Here is a 19,538-nt window from a genome sequence, read left to right as displayed (position 1 = left end):
TGCTGTAACAACGTCGGCCATCTGAAAAAGTCATCTTTCCACCCTTATCAGAGGCGGTCCGCCCATTGGCGGCCCTGAAACCCCGCTCCATACATAATCCCATCCACTGGGTGGCAGACTCGGTCCACCTCTGGATAGGAGGAAGATCGAGAGGAGGGATATTTAGGATCGCGTCCACCTCCCATGTAAGTGAATCGGAAGCAGAGAGCAGGGGTTCAAAACAGCAATTTAAGTCACCCACAATAAAAACATTAGGGCATATATTGATAGTATCCAGAAACCCATCCAGTAGTGAAAAGGTATGAGTACCACGTCCACCTGGGAGGCCTCTATTATAGACATTTATAATCAAAAATTCAGGGTCATCGTGGTGTTGCAAAGAGATAATCAATAAATCAGGGCTATCAATGACCAATTCTTTAAGGGAATACCCAAGAGTTTGCTTAACCCATAGACAGAGGCCGCCAGACGGACGGCCCCTGGTGCCACGAGTGGCCCCATTGGAAAAATTACATACCTGGAAAAATAGATGGGATCCACAGCCCAGGTTTCCTGAAAAACCAGGATGTCATAGGTATTTACCCAGACTGACCAGTCTTCCGAGGTTACCCTACTACTAAGACCCGCAACGTTCCACGAGACCAAAGTCAGGGGGAGAGAACTAGATGGAATAATACACGGGGAAGCAGGGGCGGGGCCCATAATGGCTGGATGGGTTGCAATGTTATTGGGGCCCTTACACTCGCTTTCAGGGGGACAGGGATCAATAGGGGTGGAGGATGGACTGATTAGTAGAAAAGACGAGGTACTGGGAGACATGGTACCCAGACCTACTTGTTCCCCCCTTGAGCCACCTCTCCCTGTTAACCCCGAGATATCTGGGCCGGGACAGACCTCACGCACATTACCCAGATTTTTCTTGTTTGATGACTGTCAATCAACCCCATCTAGAGAGTTCAGGGGGGCATAAAAATTTGACAATGGGAGATAAAAATCCGGTCTTGTCTGTCGGTGAAAGTTCCTATTAACCCTTTCCCAAGCAATGGGTGTATCCCATGTTGATGCAAGGGGGTTGTGTGGATAAAAATAAGACAAATCCAAAGTGGATATGCCTGTCGCTCTCGAGATGTTAGGAAAAGAGCGAATGTGGCTCACCACCCTGGAGTCACGAAAATTTATAATCACACAATCACCCTCCACTTGTTTGGCTCTATTGCCCAACCAACATACCCTACGTACAGTCAAAATTTCAGCCCGTAGTCCAACAGGTAAAGGCCTATTACTATTTAACCAATGAGTGACTTTGTTCTTCAGCTCACTATGAGACTCGGGCTTTGCCTGTAGGAGCCGAGGAACCCCAGCCATTATAACTGTGTATGGTTGGGACTCGGGTGGAAGGTTAATACATGGGAATTTTTGAAGAGGGTCAACATCCTCTTGGTTGGGCTTACTGGTGGAGATATTGTTCATATTGGTGGTAGTGATAATATTACAACCTGATCGGAACATTAATATTGACATTAGGGCGGGGTGCTTCCACAGCCTGAACGTTGGGAGCAGGGATATTGGGCGGTGCTCTAACCATAAATACTTTAGCCGTGGGAACAGGCCTAGTTTTGTCAACTTTGTCAAAATTCGGAGGAATCTTAGGACTGATAGGAGACACTGTAATCATTTCCAACAGAGACGTGTTAGTAAGCACCATACCCTCTATCTTCTCAAGCGAAGCGGAGAGTCGGATAACTCTCTCTAATAAGGGAAGGAGAAGAGATTTAAATAACTTCTCTACAGGCTTGAGAAAATCAGAGGTGGTGGAGTCTGCGTTGGATTGGAGGGTAAAAAGGTGCTGAGACCTCGGACTTCCAGTTACCAAGAGGGAGCTATCAGACATGGTAGAATTGGAAGCGTCACAAATGTTTGCAGATTTATGTGATTTGGACACTTTTGAGGTTTTTACACGTTTCCCCTTGGGAGGAGCTCCCGTACATTTTCTTTTACTCGGAATAAGCCTAGGCTTGTGAACCTGAGTCAATGCTTCAGTAGGTAGTTGGTCAAATGTAGACTGTGGGAGGCTGGTGCTAACAATAGTTGATGAATCACCACTGGGCTCGGGAGTGCTAATTATCTCGTGCAAGTCAACCAACGGACAATGAACGGGTAAGTCCGACGGTACTTGTGGGGTATTACATGGCATGTTGGAGATTGGTTGGGGCTGGCTATTATCAGGCGAGACAGCTGTCATAATGTTACCGAGAGATGATCGTTTAGCGGACAATTCGAGGGACAATCTTTTTTCAGTTAATAAAATCTCATGTTCAAGAACACGAGCAGCTCTTGTAATAAAATTATCGAGAGTCCCTGTTACTTGACCCCCTAAGCTACCCCGCGCCTCCTTCCTACCGGACCTTAAGGAGGTCATGTTTTAGGGAAAGAGCAGACAGGCAATGGGGGGGTAACCGAAGAAAATAAAAAAGAACCTCTGGAATTTAAAAAAAAAAAATATATAAATATGTATATCTAAATCACACTAAAATGTTGGTATGCTAAATATGGGCAACAAATACTGAATGAGGCAGTCCACCAATCAGCAATTAAACAAGTACTCACGATAACAACAATGTTTGTAACTCGTTGGGAGAGACTCTTTTTCAGGGGGGGTGGCCCGCCCTGTCCTCAACCGACCACGAACGGCCACAAACGGCCCGCTCTTTGCCCGGTCTAGCGCGTTACAAGGTTGAGATGTTAATAACGAGGGCTGTTAACAAGGAGGCGGCAACGGGAAGAGCAACCAGGTGAGGCGGATCTGATTGGCGCTGGGCCCCTTGGTCCTCGCAGTCCCAGAGCTGAGCAAGGCAGCAGCCTTCCCCCTGAAGCAGCGTAGCGTCCGTGAAGGTCTGTTAGCTTCGTGGCACACAACAAGAATGAAGACTCATCCAGGGTTTTATGCTAACAAGGCCGGCGAGCGGCTCCCGCGAAGCGGGGGCCGCGAGGCGTTGATTGATGCTAGGAGGCGGCAACGGGAAGAGCAACCAGGTGAGGCGGATCTGATTGGCGCTGGGCCCCTTGGTCCTCGCAGTCCCAGAGCTGAGCAAGGCAGCAGGCTTCCCCCTGAAGCAGCGTAGCGTCCGTGAAGGTCTGTTAGCTTCGTGGCACACAACAAGAATGAAGACTCATCCAGGGTTTTATGCTAACAAGGCCGGCGAGCGGCTCCCGCGAAGCGGGGGCCGCGACGCGTTGATTGATGCTAGGAGGCGGCAACGGGAAGAGCAACCAGGTGAGGCGGATCTGATTGGCGCTGGGCCCCTTGGTCCTCGCAGTCCCAGAGCTGAGCAAGGCAGCAGGCTTCCCCCTGAAGCAGCGTAGCATCCGTGAAGGTCTGTTAGCTCCGTGGCACACAACAAGAATGAAGACTCATCCAGGGTTTTATGCTAACAAGGCCGGCGAGCGGCTCCCGCGATGCGGGGGCCGCGAGGCGTTGATTGATGCTAGGAGGCGGCAACGGGAAGAGCAACCAGGTGAGGCGGATCTGATTGGCGCTGGGCCCCTTGGTCCTCGCAGTCCCAGAGCTGAGCAAGGCAGCAGGCTTCCCCCTGAAGCAGCGTAGCGTCCGTGAAGGTCTGTTAGCTCCGTGGCACACCTGAAATTCAGAAGTCTCGTTTCGTTTATGTATATGTCTCTATAGAAAGCGAAAGGGCTCGATAACATGACATATTGAAATAGTAAGGCCGTGTAACATTCGGCTGGGGCTGAATTGAAAAGAAAGGTAAATGTCACTCGTACCAAAAGTAGTGTGAGGAGCGACTCATGAATATAAGGCAATCTAATCATAATCTCGGCGGGAGGTCAAACCATGGTATGGCTCAATCCATTCCACTCCCAGCAGGGTAAAAATATTGCAGTGTAGTAGGTATCAAGTAATCTTGGTGGATGTATAGACCCCATGAGTACAAAGGCTAGTCCACGGTATATCATCATTTAACCCTTGTGTGTCGCTATGGAGTAGATAAATCCATTTCTGTTCTTTTTTAAAAAGAAAGCGGGCAATATCACTGACATGTGACGGAATGAACGGCTGTTCTAACACTGTCCATTGGAGTTCCTCTGCTTTATGCTGGAAAGAAAGGAAATGTTGAGTCAATTTCATTGCCTGTTTCTTGCACCGGATGGAACTTTTGTGTTCATTGATGCGAAGCTTTATTTTGCGTGTCGTCATCCCGACATACCTCAATGAACAGGGGCAAGTAATGAGATATATGACTCGTTCAGAGTTACAATTGGCATGTTTAGTTAAAGCCCAGGGTTTCTGTGTCCCAATATCAATCTCTTTGGTTGGTGCGGTCTGTGGACAATCAGTGCATGTACCACAGGGAAAATGTCCTTGCACCTTCGGTAAGCCCATAATGTGTTAGTTCTAACAGGTGGAATGGTTTTAGGTCTAGTGTGCACAAGGGTATCTCGTAAATTAGTGCCTCTTTTATAAGAAAAAAGGGGTCTTGGGAGGGTGACTTGGCCGATGTTTAAAATCGACCAATGTCTGCGTATGCTTCTTTGAATCTTGATCGTCTGGGTACAGAAAGTGTGTACAAATGTAAGCCTCGACAAGGGTGGTTTAATTACAGGAGGCTCCAACAAGGCATTACGATTGTTGTTCAGTGCTCTCTTCATTGCCTTCTTCACTACATGTGAAGGATATTGACGCTGTTGCAGATGGACCGAAAGATTATGGCCATGTTTGTGAAAACTTTGCGTATCCGAACAATTTCTGCGGAGCCGCAGAAACTGTCCTACCGGCAAGTTCTCTCGTAATGCTCTGGGATGGTAACTTTGATAAGTGAGCAATGAATTTCTGGCCATAGGTTTTTTGTACAGCTCACAGCCTAACCCACCATCTATAGGATATACACATATATCCAAAAAAGGTAATTTCTCTTTGCTGTATTCTATGGTAAACTTCAGGAATGAATTTTGATTATTCAACCAGTCATAGAATTCTGAGACTTCTAGGGTGCTGCCTCTAAAGATGACAAAAATGTCATCAATATAGCGTTTCCACACTCTAATTTGATCTCGGAATGGATTGTCAGCATTCAGTACGTGATTTTGTTAAAACACGTGAACATACAGATTGGCTAACGAAGGGGCAAAAATACTCCCCATCGAAGTTCCTGAGACTTGGAGGTACAATTTGTCTTCGAACTTGAAAAAGTTTTCGGTCATTGCCAATCTTGCACATTCCATAATGAAAGGTATAGGCGTAATAATTTCTGGATCTTGAGGAGTAGTTTCCAGTAATTCACGTATGACCTCCAATGTCTCAAATTGTGGGATGGCTGTGTAGAGTGATTTAAGTCAAAAGACACAAGGAGATCTTGGTCTACATCAAATGTTGTTACTGATAACAATCTCAAGACATCCTTAGTGTCTTGAAGATAGGTTGGCATTTTCCTCACTAGAGGTTTCAAGAAAAAGTCGACAAAGGTAGACAATGGTTCCAGCAGGGAGCCTATTCCTGATATAATAGGGCGACCTGGTGGAGGTCTTTGTGCCTTGTGAATTTTAGGCAAGGTGTAAAAATAGGGCACAATAGGATATTTCGTAGTCAGAAAATCTGCTTCATTGGAGGTGATCCAGCCTTCCGCTTTGGCCTCTTCTACTAGTTGTTGAATTTCACTAGTTATTCTCTTAGTTGGATCAAGAGAGAGAAGACGATAAGCAGTAGTGTTGTTTAGTTGTCTTAAACATTCTTCATGGTAGGCCGTTGTGTCTTGAATGACAATGGCACCGCCTTTATCGGCGGGTTTTATTGTGATGGTGGTGTCATTTGCTAGAGTAGAGAGAGCTTTCTTCTCTCTTGAGGGTAAGTTCTGGTAAGATTTAGAATAGCGGTCTCCTAGACTGTTAATGTCTTCTAAGACAGCTTTCTCAAACGTTAGAACTTGATCTGGTATTAGATGTAGAGGAGGATTAAAACTCGAAGGTTGCTTCAAGCCAGTGTTGTTCACAGGTGACTCAATTGGGTCTACAATTCTATTTTTGAAGAAGAAATGTAATCGAATTTTCCTGAAGAACCGTGCCAATTCACATCTGATGGCAAAAGGATCTCCTGTGTTGGTTGGTACAAATCCAAGTCCTCGATTGAGATCTAAAAGTTCATCTTCAGTAAGAGGACGTGCACTCAAATTGACCACTAGGTCATCTGGTTGGTACTGGTGCTCGGTTGCGCTAGACCTGTTCTGCTCCTGGTGTTCGGAAGAGGAGGAGGGTCTTGTTCCCAATGTACCTGTGCCCGGCCTTTCCTCCTGTCTCGGTTTCTTCCATGACTTTGTCCTAAAAAAGTCTGGTCAAAAAACTGAGGCTGAGGTTGAAATTGTTGCATAGGATGTGGGTATTGTGGAAATGGATATTGCCATGGGGCCGGTGGCCACCAAGGTCCTGAAAATTGAGAGGGACCGAATCTGCCACGTCTACGATTTCTTCTGAAAGGAGTTGACATGCATCTACCCTGTTGAGTGTCTAGTGATGATGTCTCAGAATCACTGGAATATATATCTGAGCCTAAAGAAGAATAATTTGAGCCAGTGCATTTGCCCTTCCTGTTGAATTCAGGGAGTGTATACCCTTCTTTGGTATAAGGGTATACCTTTTCATGGGAGAAGCGTGCAAGGTCTTTTTTGAATTTTTCTATCTCTTTGTATTCTTTGTTGGACTTATTGGTCTCTTCTAAGTTCTTTTTAAAGAAAGTGTTGCTGACTGTGGTTTTAATTTGCCCTTCTAAGACCTGAATCTCAATCAGGATAGCATCTGCTGTCCTCTTGGCTGTGTTAATAATCAATATTAACCAGTCACGCGTGCATCGCCACGCGATTAATGACCAGTCTTTCATGAAGGGCTAATCTGTAAGGAACAGACGTGGTGCATTTGTCACTAGTAGTCCAGTGGGGGCACAATTCTCACGCAGATATTCAGTCATGATTGCCCCGTGAATAAACGTGCGAGAATGTGTGCGTTTCAGGTTGAGTAAAGTCGGCCAATCACTTGGAGTATTAGGTGTTGACTCTGAAATAGTGTTCAATATGCTAGGATTCTCAGTGAGGATAGTTTGCAGAACACTATCATCAAAGGAAAGTCCTGTATGTTCGGCCATGTTCAACTAAAGTCAAGAACAAGATAAATAGCGTAGAGATTAGAATAATCAATCTTCAGTGAAGAGATGAAAAGAAAGAAAGACCTGCAGCCGTGGCTGCTCAATACTATTCCAACAATAAATTTTAAAAGGAGGGCCAAAGGGAAATTTATTTACCGACCCTCTCTGTTTACCCCGGCATTCAAAGATTTTATTAGGCCATTAATATAGAGGCAGAAGAGAATTGGGTCCAGCACACAACCTTGCCAGACCCCTCTCTCGACTGGCAGGGGAGATGATAGTTCACCGTTTTTACCAAATCTAATTTGAGCAAAATTGCTCTGATGTTAACCTATTAATTGGTGGCAAAGATACTTTGGTACACCCATGTCTAATAGAGTTGCCCAGAGTTTGTCCCTTGGTACAAGATCAAAAGCTGACTTAAGGTCTACAAATTTGAGGTAGAGGCTGCCACCCTCTATACTAACGGTTTTCCAATAAATCATCTGTAGCCTTAGGATCTGGTCAGTTGTTGATGTTATGTTCCTCCATCCAGTTTTGGAGTCGTCCCAGTAAGACACGTTCAAATATTTTTTGGCTTACATATATCAAGCTAATCGGGAGATAGTTGGTAGGTAAAAGCAGAGAGCCCTTTTTATTGATTGGTATAATTTCGGCTCCTGCCCAGGTGGTGGGAATCTTGAAGAATTGCATTGAACAGGGAAGATAGGTAAGGGGCCCAAACAGTCGGCACAGAGCGGAAAAGATCACCGGGGATCTTGTTGAGCCCTGCGGCTTTTGCTGGTTTAATCATGCCTAGAGCCCTGGAACATCTCATAGCGAGATCGGTGAAATATTGTGCAATCGGAAGATAAGGGTCTGTAGACTTGACCTTCCCCATCATCAGGCCTTGTGTAGAGTGATTTAAAATTGGCCTTCCATACTTCTTCACTAATATTGGGTTCTATGTCTGATTTGCCCTCCAGAGACCCTGAGTTGATGATATTCCAGAAGGTCCTTAAATCGTGACTTCATAAGGCACTTCTGAGGTTATCCCACTTTTGTGATTCCCAACTTTTTTTAGCCCTGGTGTTGTAAATTGCAATTTCGATGTGATTAAGCATTTACTAAAGACATGAATTCTCCTCCCTTACACATGTTCCTTTTGTTATGTTGACTGAAGTCTGGACTCCATTTTGTATTGTCATGTCTCCACGTGCTCAGCACGAGAAGAGTCTTATCTTTGTGTTAGTTGCTCTTGTAATCTGCCTAGTAACAGTCTATAAATAGTTCTTTTGTCCGTCTGGCGCATGCCCAGACTTGACCACATCTGTTATCAGTTAGTCCTTGCTTGACCATGTTTTCGCGGGCTTAAGGAGTGTGTCAGCTCCGCCCACATATCGATCTTGTATTACAAATGTCCATAAAAGGTAACATTCCTCGTCTCATGTCGTATCCTCCCACTTATGAGCCCCACTGTTGTGTATAAAAGGGGACCGTGTATGCAAGTTCTTTGTGCTACTCTATGCAATACTGAAGGGTATTGTATGGATTGTAGGACCACCCTTAAGGGTTAATAAACCGTGTCTTTGTACTTTGCAGTTTCCGTGCCAACTTCCTTATAGGTTTCTTTACAGGAGAGCGAACCCTTGTGTCCTGCAGGCCTAGCTGGGGCCTGTATTCATCAATTGGCGCCCGTCACGTGGGGCTCATCGGCGACTCGGATGCTCGAAGGATTGGTCGCGACGAAGGTGAGGAATTTGGCCGGGGATGTGATCACTGCCAGAGGCACTTTAGTCCTGGCATCCCGAGGTTTTTCTTCCTTCCCTTCCGAGCTGACCATCTGGGTGGCGCCGGTCCTCGACTGAGACCTCTTCTGTCGGTTCTGCCGTGACAGCCGTTTGGGCGAATTTCGGAGCTTGGCAGTTGGAATCTGGACTCTTGATTGGTAAGAACCGTTGTACGGTACTTGCTCCGAGTTTTTGAAGCCTGGGTTGGCTATTTGAGTTTGATTTGTGATGACCGGTCATATCTTGTATTGATTATTGTGAGAATATATGCGTTGCAACACATATAGGCAGGTAATGTGGAGATATTTCTCCGGAACTGTGTAACTTTGACCAGCACAACGTTTAAGTGCCATTTTTTTGATAATACTGCATATTCTGCATTATTTTTGAGCATGCCTGCTTTTAGCGCACTCCGTAAGTGGTGCTGCTGCTTTGGAAACCGGTTAAACCTCGAGGAATCTGCTCCAGCTCCCCCAGAGGGGACTCCTAATAGGGATATGTATGTGAAGCATGGTCTTTCCTCCATAATGTACAGCACAGTATGGAGGAAATATACCAAGAAGGATCCTGAGTTACGGTGGCCGTTGTATGGGTCGTTTGATATACGTAAGATTGAGTATGTGGAACAGTGTATGTGTAAACGGCGTGCGCGTCAAGACATGTTTGAATGTGTGCGACTATGGGTGAAGGAAGTGCGTGAGCGAGAGAAACGCGAGAAAGCGCTGTTTGATAAAGAGCAACGAAAGAATGATCATGTGAGAGCGCAGGAAGCAAAGCGTCGGGAGGAAAGAGAACAGACGGAGAAACAAGAGAAAGAACATAGGTTACAAGTCTCGGGTCAATATGCTGTCCGCCAACCACTCTATCCTGTCCTTAATAATCACGACGATGATTTTTATTTATTAGATCGTTCTCCACCTCCTTATGTTGGCGCGTCTGCCCCGAGGCCACAAGATTCTGGATCGGGTTCGAGTAAGGTAGACACGCGATCTATGTTATCGGCCGAGCGAATGGGTGAGCTTCGACAGTTTTCCTATCGTGCATGTAAGGGCAAGTTATCCCTTGATGAACTGTTGGCTTCTTGGGAGTCGTGGCAGGATAGAGAAAGGTTGTATTTCTTGGGACACTTTTCTGATGAAGTGATTGCCGCCTTTCGGAAATATTCCAGTGTCTTTGAACCTGCTGATGTGGTATTAGATTCTAAAGCATTGCGTAATGGTGTTTTCTCTCCCTCCAAGGCGCCTGAGGCGGTTCGGCGACTGTTTGCGTTGCGGGATGCGGCAGCAGACCTTAAAGAGAAAGCGCGCCAACATCTTGAGGAGGAAAAGCGGTCGGATTCGCGTACTGGAGGCGGCCTTTCATCCACCTCTCAATCAGATAAGAGCGATCCAGTGCATGCTAAACCAATGCGCGAGGCGGCGCCTTTGTACGTTCCTCCTAAAGGAGCAGGGACTAGCTCGGATATTACCTCCGCCGATGCTAAGGGATATTTTGTGTATAATTGGGTTTATACTCCCTGGCATAGGGCTGACGTCATGGCATTAAAGAATGCGTTGCCTGATCCCTGTAAGAATCCATCGGCCTTTTACGAAGAAGTCGAGGGGGCCTTGAATTCTTGTATTATGACTTTAGCAGATATAGATTTGTTCTTTGGGCTTATCCTACCACCAGATATGTGGCGATCCGTGCGGAAGGTGGATGATGTTGCCACTTTTAAGGCTCGATGGTCTGAACTTGAGGATGAGGATAGGGAGAGAAAGCCCGCGCAGAAACCACCTCAGATTATCTTAGACCTCCCCACTGCTATTCTGACTAAGTTGAAGACCATCATTCCCCCTAAAAAGATTGACTGGAATATGCTAGCCTCATGTAAGCAGAAAGCCGATGAATCAGTTGCAGATTTCTTTACGCGCTTTGAGGAGACGTTCCATGATTTTAGTGGTCAGTCTCTTACGGATGATACGGGTCGGCACCTTTTTGCTGACAAATATGTGGCGAATCTATTACCGGCAATTGCAGCTCGCCTCAAAGCGAGTGAAAGTTCTTGGTCCACTACGACCCCGACAGCCCTCCTGACTATAGCTCAGTATTATGAGCGCCAGGAGCTAGAAGCAAAGGGGCAGGAGGAAAAGAAATCGAAGGATTTAAAAACGAAGGTGATGTTAGCACAGGTATATGGTCCGCCCCGACGGGGTGTAAATAGAGGTAGGGGAGGATTTTATGGTCCACCCTCGGGCCGATCTGATCTGAATAGGAATCAATGTGCGTATTGTAAGCAATCGGGGCACTGGGCCAGAGAATGCCCAGCGTTGCATGCTTCACGGCAGGGGCACGGTCAGGGACACACTCAGGGTGGCCCGAGAGGTAGAGGGGGTTTCTCGAATTTTAGAGGGAATTCTAATGATCACGCTCGTTTTGACCTTGCTGGGCAGCAACGAGATAGGTCTAATGTTTTTGATCGACAAAATCAGTATCAAGTGTCGGGGATTGACCGTTCTGGGTACCATGATTCTCAGCATGCATAGGAATGCGTTGGATGGGGGTTAGAATCAGTTGAGGTGCCAGTCGATCAGAGGGGTCCTTACGTATCAGCTGAGGTTTTGGGCTCCACTGATCAGTTTCTAGTGGACACAGGAGCGACTCGTAGTGCGCTGTCTAAACAATTGGTTCCGAGGGCTCCCCCATCTGGCTTAATGGTTACATCGGTAGGGTTTGATGGAACACTCTCCCGAAGCCCTCTTTCGCAGCCCCTCACATTTCAGGTTAATTCCTTTTCTGCACCCTGTCCGTTTTTGTTAGCTCCGAACACGCCGGATAATATTATGGGCCTTGATATGCTGAAGCACTTCAGAGCTACGATCCAGTGTTCCCCTGCTGGAGTGCGGGTGATATTAAATGACAATTACCCCCTGTCTGAACGGATGTGTGTGGTTACAGAAGATGCTGTGTTAGCTGCCCTCCCCCGTGCTCTGTGGGCCACCTCGGATACTGATGTGGGACAGATGGTGATTCCGCCTGTTCACATTAGTGTCCAGGAGGGGGCGATGTTACCACGCCTTCCCCAGTATCGTATTTCGCAGGAGGGGGAAGAGGCTCTTATACAGATTGTGCAGGATTTGATTAAGGTGGGAGTGGTGGAAGAAGTTCCCTATAATGTTTGTAATAGCCCGATTCTACCCATTCTGAAAAAGGATACGGATGCCAAAGTCTATCGGTTTATCATTGATTTGAGAGAAGTAAACAAGATCGTGATACCTCAGTACCCAGTGGTTTCGGATATCACGACGTTGCTTACTTTGGTCCCGCCTACGGCGACCACGTTTTCAGTTATTGATTTGAAAAATGCCTTCTTTTCAATTCTCATTCATCCCGATAGTCGATACCTTTTTGGGTTCACTCTCAATAATAGGTCTTACCGATTTTGTAGAATACCTCAGGGCTATACGGAAAGCCCTAGTATCTACAGTCAAGCTTTGAAAAGACAATTGGACTCCTTTGTTCTGCCCGAGGGTGTCGCCCTCATTCAATATGTCGATGACATCTTGCTGGCGGCTGACACCCCGGAGTTGTGTGAAACGAGTACGTTGTCCTTGCTTTCCTTTTTGGCATCCCACAATCACAAAGTTTCTCGGAAAAAGTTGCAATTCTGTAGACCAAAGGTGACTTATCTAGGTCACCTTTTGTCTAAGGAGGGCCGTGCACTCACACCAGACCGTGTTCAAGTGATTCTGGATACACCGACGCCGTCCACGCAGAAGGACGTGCGCGCATTTTTGGGTCTTGTTTCGTTTTGTAGGCAGTGGATATTAGGGTTTTCATACATAGCCAAGCCATTATTAGCTCTTTTGACAAAAGATACACCTATCCCGCTTCCTTGGACGAATGAGTGTGACACTGCCTTTCAGAAACTGCGACAGGCCCTCTGTTCAGCACCAGTATTAGGGACTCCTGATTATACCAAGCCTTTTTCGCTGTATGTGCATGAGAAAGATGGATGTGCATTATCAGTTTTGGTGCAGATGCACGGCGACAAGCAGCGCCCTTGTGCATATTTTTCGGCTGTACTTGATCCTGTTGCTCGAGCATTGCCTGGTTGTTTTCGCTCGGTTGCGGCGACAGCTGTGTCAATACGCCAGAGCAAGGGAATTGTGTTATCTCATAAGCTGTTGGTATTAGTCCCCCATGCTGTTGATGCCCTGCTTAATCAGACAAAGACGCAGCATTTGACCAGTGCCCGTTTAACGGGATATGAGCTGACGCTTTTGGCTCCTCATATCACGTTGAAGAGGTGCGTGACGTTAAACCCTGCTACATTGTTGCCATACCCCGAGACTCGGTCTGAGGCACGAGAAGCACATGATTGTATCCTCGTGACCGAGGAACAAACAAAGGGTCGTATTGATCTCCAGGATACGCCCTTTTCAGATGTAGATGGAGAACTGTGGGTGGACGGGTCATGCCTGAAGCTACCAGATGGTACGACTTCGGCAGCGTATGCGATTACCACATTGCAAACAATAGTGGAGACAGCACGCATACCACAGAAATCAGCTCAAGCAGCGGAACTGATAGCATTAACACGAGCATGTGAGCTCAGTACAGGATTGTGTGTGAATGTTTATACAGATAGCCGCTATGCCTTCGGAGTAGCGCACGATTTCGGCCTGCTCTGGAAGGAAAGAGGGTTCTTAACGTCGCATGGAGTACAAATATTGCATGGGGAGTTAGTTCATAATCTTTTAACTGCATTGACATATCCGAAGAAAATTGCTATCATTAAATGTAGCGCCCATAGGAAAGTAGTCGATAAAGTTGGAGAAGGGAATGCGTTAGCAGACCGGGTGGCGCGGGAGACTGCGATGCAGCCCGGTGCTACTGCCATGTATGTAGTGAAGTCACAGGTAGAAAGATGGCATGATGCAAAGGAAGAAGTGCGAGAAATACAGAGGACCGCTTCTGATAAAGAACGGGAGCAATGGTCCAGTGAGGGAGAATTGGATGATGAGGGTTGCTGGAGAAATAAGCAGATGGATCGATGGAAATTACCCACAGCTTTTGTACAACCTATGGTTCAGATGGCACATGGGCTAGCACATGTTGGAGCTTCCGCAATTGTAAAATTGCTTACCCAAGTCTGGGAGCATCCAGAGATTGCTAGCACGGCAAAGAGAGTGGTGCAGACCTGTATGATCTGCCTGAGGTACAACCCAGGAAAGGGGACTCGGACCCCAGCAGGAGGGTTCGTAACGCCTACTGCACCCTTTGAGGTTTTACAGATGGATTACATTCAGCTCGAGCGTTGTAGCAATTTGAAGTATGTTCTAGTAGTGGTGTGTGCCTTTAGCAAATGGGTTGAGGCCTACCCTACGAAAGACAATACTGCAATGACTACCGCTAAGATGCTGTTGAAGGAGTTCTTCCCTCGATATGGCGTTTGTAGACTTCTGTGGAGTGATAACGGGCCCCACTTTATAGCGGATGTTATAAAGTATGTTCTGAAGGGTCTAGACATCACCCAGAAGTTCCACGCAGTATTCCACCCTCAATCTGCAGGACTAGTCGAGAAGTATAATGGTACACTGAAGCTCAAGATCGCTAAAATTCAAGCTTCAACGTCTTTGACTTGGCCAGATGCTTTACCGCTGGCATTGTTGTCAATTAGATCGGTACCGCACTCTCGAATCGGTCTTACACCGTATGAGATTGTCTTTGGACGTCCAATGAATATTTGGGGTCCACCAAAACCTAAGACTGTGTATGATGTACCTTGTGTAATGATGAATGATTATCTGGCACAGTTAACGGATAACTTGGTTTCCATTCATCAACAGGTCCGGGAGGCGCTCCCTGATCGGTCCACCGGCGAAGGACATAGTCTCCGGCCTGGAGACTATGTCATGTTGAAAATCTTCGACAGGACGAACAGCCTGGAGCCGAGATGGGTTGGCCCTGAGCTAGTCTTACTGGCAACGAGGACGGCTGTGCGAGTTTCCAACAGAAAGAATTGGATCCATTCCCTGCACTGCCGCAAAGTACCGCCCGGATTGGTGGAGCCCGCTGTATTGACCGATCAACGAGAGATTCTGACCACAGAGAAAGGCCGTGCTGTGGAATCGAACGACGCTGAGGAACTCTTTCCGGACCACGCGACTCCGGGAGGAAGGCGATATCATCTGAGGCCAAGAAAGTGAATCCTTCAGTATCGGGACATGTTGTCAGAACGGCCCTTGGGTTAGTGAAACGGAGAGCCAATGAGGCAAGGGGGGGGGATCAGCCCTGCATTAGTGTAGCGACACCCGTCTTGGCCCGTTGGCGAAGAAATCGACCGCTGCCCAAGGGGAAGAGTTCTGACAAACCTTTAGTTTCAGGAAGATATTGACTTTCTATTTTGACATGGAGAAAAAGAAGATCCTTTGTGCAACAGGTTTTATGCTCACAGTAGCTATTGTTGGGATAACCACATGGTTTGTGGAGGATGTGACTCCTGCCCGAGAGTTGCTTGTGTTGACCACTCCAGTGCCTGCGGAGCACTATTTCTATACCCTTCCGTATCAAGAATTGAAGCATCGTCAGTCCTATTTGAATAACACTTTCATCCAGATGTTACATCATACCCATGTTGCCACCAATGCTACGAACTGTTGGATATGTGGTATGATGCCAGCTCATCAGAAGAAAGGAGGAACGCCATTCATACCTCTTCCTTTCTCTCATAATGGCTCTTGTAGAGCATGGTACACTTTGCTTTTTGCCACTCGGAAACCCACAGTGGGACGATTACTCTTCAGACTCAATAAAGAATGTCATCAGGATAAAGATGGATATCCGCAAGCGAATGGGACAATTTGGGAATGGGAAGAGTATCGACCAGACAATGAATCGATTCCATATGTTTTTACGAACACCAGAGACACTGTGGGAAAAGATAAATTTGTGATTCAAGTGGCACAAGCTCAAGCGGACCTGTGTGTCCAAAGTGTGGGTTATATTCCCGTCGGTGTTAGCGATTGTATTACCATATTAAACATCGATGGATTGAATAACAGTACTTTCCTAGCATCCCATAATACGTACTTTGTGTGTGGAACTAAAGGTTATTATCGTTTGCCAGCCGGTTGGTCTGGAGTATGTTATGTATCATTTTTGTTACCTCCTGTATTTCTGGCACCTGCATCCTATCATAAGGATTTAAAGTTGTTAAATAATGTGACTGTAAATAGGTATAAACGTACTTTATCAATTGATGATGTGGATCAGACTGACACCAGTTTACAGCAGTATATCGACTTCAATCTAGGATTGTTTTTCTTCGTTGGAGCTGCCCTAAATAGTAGGAAAGTTCGAAGATTAACACGAGTGGTAGAGGCTGTGACAAACCAAACCGCTGCTGCTCTTGGGAATCTTACGGAAGAATTACAGATTACCAGAATTGTTGCATTGCAGAATCGTATGGTGTTAGATGTTATGTTAGCTGATCGAGGTGGAGCTTGTAAAATTATCGGAAGTAGTTGCTGTGTGTTTATTCCTGATCACACACCTTCAGTCTATAATGCAATTAATAGGTTGCATAAAATTGCAGCTGAAATCCATACAGAAAACGGCACTTGGTCCTTTTCTGGATGGTTTTGGGCATTGATCACTGCTTGGGGTTGGAAGGTTTTGACTGGTCTCTGCATAATTATAGCAGTCCTGTTTTCTTGCTGTATCTGTGTTCAATGTGGTCCCTTGCTCTGTTCCGTATGTGTATCATTTTGTATCCCCGATAAGAAAACTATTGCCAATGTCACTTATCAGAAGCGTTTAGCTAAGGAAGTAGAAGAAATGATGATAATCGATATATATGATGATTATTCTAACAAGCCGGATGTCTTCAGTAAATGCTGAAAGGGTCGTCTGTTGTAAATTGCAATTTCGATGTGATTAAGCATTTACTAAAGACATGAATTCTCCTCCCTTACACATGTTCCTTTTGTTATGTTGACTGAAGTCTGGACTCCATTTTGTATTGTCATGTCTCCACGTGCTCAGCACGAGAAGAGTCTTATCTTTGTGTTAGTTGCTCTTGTAATCTGCCTAGTAACAGTCTATAAATAGTTCTTTTGTCCGTCTGGCGCATGCCCAGACTTGACCACATCTGTTATCAGTTAGTCCTTGCTTGACCATGTTTTCGCGGGCTTAAGGAGTGTGTCAGCTCCGCCCACATATCGATCTTGTATTACAAATGTCCATAAAAGGTAACATTCCTCGTCTCATGTCGTATCCTCCCACTTATGAGCCCCTCTGTTGTGTATAAAAGGGGACCGTGTATGCAAGTTCTTTGTGCTACTCTATGCAATACTGAAGGGTATTGTATGGATTGTAGGACCACCCTTAAGGGTTAATAAACCGTGTCTTTGTACTTTGCAGTTTCCATGCCAACTTCCTTATAGGTTTCTTTACAGGAGAGCGAACCCTTGTGTCCTGCAGGCCTAGCTGGGGCCTGTATTCATCACTGGCAATGGCATTCTTGTGTTTTGCCCTCGCGTCTTTAATCGCTGGCATGGCATTGCTTTTGATGGCGCTGACAAGGACATTTTTAGCCTCACGGCAGATTGAATTAAACCATGGGTGTTGGGATTCTCTCCTGCCACCGTTGGACTGGATCAGGCCTGTATCTGGAGCTGGCAATTAGGCAGATGGATTCTTAGCAAAGGGTGTATTATTGCTAGAATGAGGGTGTTATGGTCGCTATCATGGCGAGGACTCATTTTGAAGTCGAACACTTTATGCCATGAATTCACATCTACCATGATATATTCAATAATAGAAGTATGCCCCTGTCTATTAAAAGTATGAATGCCAGGGGAGTCTGATAAGGTGCGTCCATTACAAGCTCTTGGTGAGAAGTTTAATGTCAGGGTGCTTATCTGTATTGCTAAAGGGGTTCATACCCTTATAGGGGGAATGTTGGGCTCTGGGATGGACCAATAAGAATCCTATTCACACAGAGTGCCGGAGACGAAGCAATTCAGGGGCTCAAATTGGCAGTTAAAGTCGCTGCCAATGATTACCCTAAAATTAGCGGGATAGTTGTGAGATAAGTAGTTAGTATCTCGAGTGTGGGGGACTCTTTCCCTCTTGGTACAGGGTGAAAATATATGTAATTTAAAACTATGTTTGACCCCATATGGGAGGTAAGGAGTACACAGAGGATGTCACGGGAAAAACTCTCTAGCTGTTTTGCCTCGCAGCCCAGGTGTACTGCAACCCAGGTACACAGGCCGCCAGAAGGTTTGCCCTTCCCCACATGAGTGGCTGGAATACTAAATGATGTGTAGCCCAGTCTATGTGTTTCATCTTTGGCCCATGTTTCTTGGAACATGCATGCCTCGTGCTGCTCTATGAAGAAACCCCAGTCTGGACTATCCAGTTTAGAGGGTAGTCCAGCTACGTTCCAAGAGAGGATTTGTAAGCTAGCATGGACCATTTGGTATGTTGAGCAAGGGGAGAATTTGACTTCATTCCCCTGACTACCCAAAGGGAATTGGCAGTACTCCATTGGCTGTACTATACTAAATCCATTGGCTAGATTGTGGGCACCTATTCGAGTAGGTGAGGTATATGCTACATCCCTCTGTGCTGTGAACGAGGACTGTATGTCCTGCAGTAAAGGATCAGGGGTTAGAGAGTTGATGCTAGCTGTCACCTGTGTGCTCCTGATTGACCTGGACTTTCCTTCCTCACTTTCCGATACCAGCCCCAGGTTCTGCTTTGAAGATCTTTCCCTGTGTGCCCTGCTCCTTTGCAGTGCCCCTGGCTCACTGAGTTGGTCGAATACTTCTAGTGGGGGCTCCTCACTCGTGAGTCAATCTACTGCTTCCAGAGGGTTGAATCTGTTTGCTAACAGAATGTTAAAAAGTAGGGCGGATGGGTGGCCCTGTCCGGATGGAAGAAGTGGTTTTCCTGTCACCGATCTACCCTCCAATGACCATATCTGCTTCTTGCCGGTGGAATAAGGGCAGGGGCATAAAAATAGCCTAACAGTAAGGAACCAATACCTCCCTTGTCCCTCTGATAGAAACAATGCAAAAGGAATTCCACAAGCTTTATTCACCAGGAATGTCTTTGGGTCTCCAGCCTACCCAGTCCACTCTACGAACCATGATAATTTCATTTATGTCTCTATAGGAGAGTTGTTTGTGGCTGGCTAGCCATTATGAACATTTATTTTTTAGGTCCGAATATGACTCTCTTCCCCCCTTATTCAGCTCCGGATCACCAGCTAGTATAACTACGTAGGGAGTTGACTCCGGGGGAAGGTTTATAGATAGATGAGTTAACTCTGAGACTTGTCTGACCACCTGAGGACCATTTTTGTTCCCTGGCCTCTCACTACAAGTTTTGCTTGCTTCGGGTCTAGGTAGGGTCTGGGCGTTCTTACTTCCTGCCTGTGCCCCCTGTTTGGGTACCTGGTGATTTAAACTAGATCCTTTTCCTAGCCCTTCAGCATTTATTAAACCATTTCCCCCACCTTCCTGGTTACAATGGGTTGTTGGATTAGGGATTGGTGTACAAACAGTCGCTAGGGATTCTGGAATTATACCTAGCGGGCCAGGTTTGTATTTGCAGGATTAACCAGATCCTTT

This window comes from Triturus cristatus, chromosome 5_2, assembly GCF_964204655.1.
Source record: "Triturus cristatus chromosome 5_2, aTriCri1.1, whole genome shotgun sequence".
NCBI lineage: Eukaryota > Metazoa > Chordata > Amphibia > Caudata > Salamandridae > Triturus > Triturus cristatus.
The sequence above is the reverse complement of the archived record's forward strand: the minus strand, read 5'-3'. Positions refer to the sequence as shown.